Source organism: Elephantulus edwardii, unplaced genomic scaffold (genome assembly GCF_000299155.1).
Source record: "Elephantulus edwardii isolate Elephantulus edwardi_28Jun2011 unplaced genomic scaffold, EleEdw1.0 scaffold00232, whole genome shotgun sequence".
NCBI classification, from domain to species: domain Eukaryota; kingdom Metazoa; phylum Chordata; class Mammalia; order Macroscelidea; family Macroscelididae; genus Elephantulus; species Elephantulus edwardii.
In genome coordinates this window covers 3,948,880-3,952,088 of record NW_006399982.1, presented here as the reverse complement: position 1 = coordinate 3,952,088, position 3,209 = coordinate 3,948,880, and the positions used below count along the sequence as shown (strand labels likewise).

The following is a 3,209-nucleotide window of genomic DNA, read 5'->3' as shown; positions in this document are numbered from 1 at the left end:
AACAACAACAACAAACTTCCCTACATTTGAAGTAACCAATCATTCAAATAGGTTTCCAAACCGTTTCCCTACCAGTCAGATTCAGACAAGTCTCCAAACTGCTTCCCTGAGCTATAGCTAACCAATTGAAAGTAGACTAGTACACAAACTACTATAGATAGCCAATCTTAGCATGTATAGTTAGACAAAGAAGTAACAGAGGTATAAAAGGTAGAAGCTTGCGCCAGCTTGGGGCTCTCGGGTGGATGCTGCTGTGTCAGCACGCGGGAGCCCAGGTTTGAACTAGAAATAAACTTTAATTCGGCTAAAAAGAAGAAAAAAAGAAAGAAATGAGACAAGGCATCATAAATGCTTATGTTTACAAGCCCTAACAGCACAAATTTGAGAGTCTGGGGTTGTTTTTTTCCAGTTTTCTGTTTTTCAGAGTCAAGAGCCTTATGGCTCAGCATCCTCAGGACGCCTGTGACCCTCTCTTACCTGTGTAACACTGTCTCTTGGTTTCTTAGCTAAGATAACATCCCAAGAAGAAACTGAGAAGATGAGGAAGCTTCTGTCTCTCATGAGAAGGTGACTGCTTATTCTTGGCTGTTCCAATTCCCAGGGTTGAGGGTTGTGCAAGAACCACGGGGGTCACACATCCCAGAAGAAAAGTCTCCCAAATAGCACTTTTTTAAAAAAAATCATTTTAAAATAATTGCCATTGTTGAACATTTTCTTTCCCACTTCCTAGCCCCCAACCCATCCTACAATGCACCCTGGTTCTAGATTGTTATCATACATATAATACTTTGTCATATATTCCTTTCAGTCTGTTCTTTCCCTTACCTATTCTAATGCAGTATTCATTATCTATCCACTCTTTCCCCATTCTCTTCCCAACTCCCTCATCTCTGTCCTATTTTATAACAACGCTGTTAGGCAGTGTTTGTCCTTTTGTGACTCAGATATTTCACTTAGCATAATGTCCTCCAGGATTCTCTATGTTGTGTAATGTTTTATGAGTTTATTGGTTTTCAGTGCTGGATAACATTCCAGTGTGGGAATGTACTATTTTTTCCCTATCCATTCATGTATTGATGGACACTTGGGTTGCTTCTATCTCTTTGTTACTGGGAATAATGCAGCAATAAACATAGGTGTGCACACATGATTATTCAATTTGTGCCTCTGGTTTCTTTTAGGGTATATTCCAAGTTGTGGAATTGCTGGATCAAATAGTATTTCTATTACCAACTTTTTGAAAAAGCACCAAATTGCTTTCCATAGTGACTATACCATTTTACATTCCCACCAGCAGCGAATAAGAGTTCCAATTTCTCCACAATCTCACCAGCATTTGTTGTTTGCTGCCCTGTTTAACTTTGCTATTGCTTCTGGGGAATTTGTTTGACATCTGAATGTCTTCTTCGGTGAAGTGTCTATTCATATCCTGTGCTCATTTTGTGATTTGGTTGTTTACCTTTTTTCTTGTTGAGGTGCTGGAGTATTCTATAAATTTTAGATATAAGTCCCTTATCAGATATGTAATTGCTAAATATTTTTCCTCAGTCTCTGAGTTTCCTTTTTACCCTGTTGGAGAAGATTTTTATGTGCATAGGGATTTAATTCTTTGAAGGTCTCATTCATCTATTTTATTCTTTCCTGGTTGTAGGGTTTTCATTATGCTTCGAAGATTGTTCATGCTGTGGATTAGGGTTTCTAGAGTTGTTCCTAGCTTTTCCTTGATGACTTTCATAGTCTTTGTTTTTACTTCCTGACCCACTATGAGTTGGTTTTTGTGTATAGTGTGAGGTGTGGTCTTGCTTAAGATTTCTGCATATTGTTTTCCAATTTTGCCAACATCATGTGTTAAATAGACTGTCATTTCCCCAGTTAAAACTTATTTAGTCTCCTTCTTAAAGATCAGTTGACCATAAGTAGATGAGGTGATATCTGAGTTCTCAGTTCTCAATTCCATGGATCTATGTGTGTCTCACTGTACCAATACCATGCTGTCTTGACCATCAAAGCTGTGTAGTAGGATTTGAGACCAGGGAGTGTGATGTCGCCTACCTTGTTTCTCTTTTTCAGTAGTGCTTTGCTTATTCAGGGTATTTCTTTATTCTGGATGTTGTTGTTGTTGTTGTTGTTGTTATTCTGGATAAAACTGGAAATTACTTTTTCTATCTCATTGAAGAACCAAATCACAGTCTTGGGGCTAGAGTCACAGCAACTCCTGGAATTCAATTTTTAGTGTTTAATTCATTAAAGATGTGGTTCAACACAGTGATGAGACAAGTTATCCAGTTAAGAGAATGGAATTTGCACGTGGATGTTAACATTACCACATTTTCTTTGCCACTATACCCTTTTAGGTAGACCCCTATGAGTCTGGCTGAGCCTTGCAGAAGTTACTACCTCTGATCTGTTTACAGGGAGGCTAGCTCCTCGGATGGCCCTCAGTCTTAACCTGTTGTTGTTTTGCTGTTGTTAAGTGCTGTTGAGTCGTAGACGACTCATAACGACTTTATGAATGAAAGACCTGAACACTTGTATAACTTACATCATTTCTCCAAGTTCATAGAGTTTCCAGAGGCAAGCTATTATGGAAGTGGATGCCACTCCTGCTTCCAAGCTTGTTTTCATCAGGGAGCTCCATCAAACACTGTCTACCATGTGTAGCCTTTATCACATCAGACACATCAATATCACAGTGTTTAGCATCACAGCGACCACGAGTTACCTCTGTACAGCAAATGGACAGAGCAATGTTATACCACTTGAATGTTTGACCAAAAACAATTAAAACCAGGCCTGTTGGACAGTGTTTGGTCCAGCTCCCCTATTAAAACAAGCAGGGAAGCGGGAGTGGCATCCACTTCAGTAATAGTTTATACAAGTGTTCAGGTCTTCTGAAGAAGTGGGAAAATATCCCTGCTCATGGATAGGAAGACTCAATATTGTGAAAATGGCAATACTACCAAAGGCAATTTACATGTTCAACGCAATCCCAATACAAATACCAATCCCATTCTTCAACAAGTTGGAAAAGGTAATCTCCAGTTTCATTTGGAATGGAAAGAAGCCCCGAATAAGCAAAGCACTCCTTAAAAATAGAAAAAAGGTAGGAGGCATCTCACTTCCCGATTTCAAATCCTACTACACTGCCATTGTGGTTAAGACAGCATGGTACTGGTACAATGAGAGACACATAGATCAATGGAATAGAA

General features: G+C 39.1%; 1 pseudogene; it reads left to right on the top strand.

Annotated features, from left to right (window-relative positions):
- LOC102862227 overlaps nucleotides 1–3,209 on the top strand; it is a 43,057-nt pseudogene that overhangs the window by 2,801 nt on the left and 37,047 nt on the right.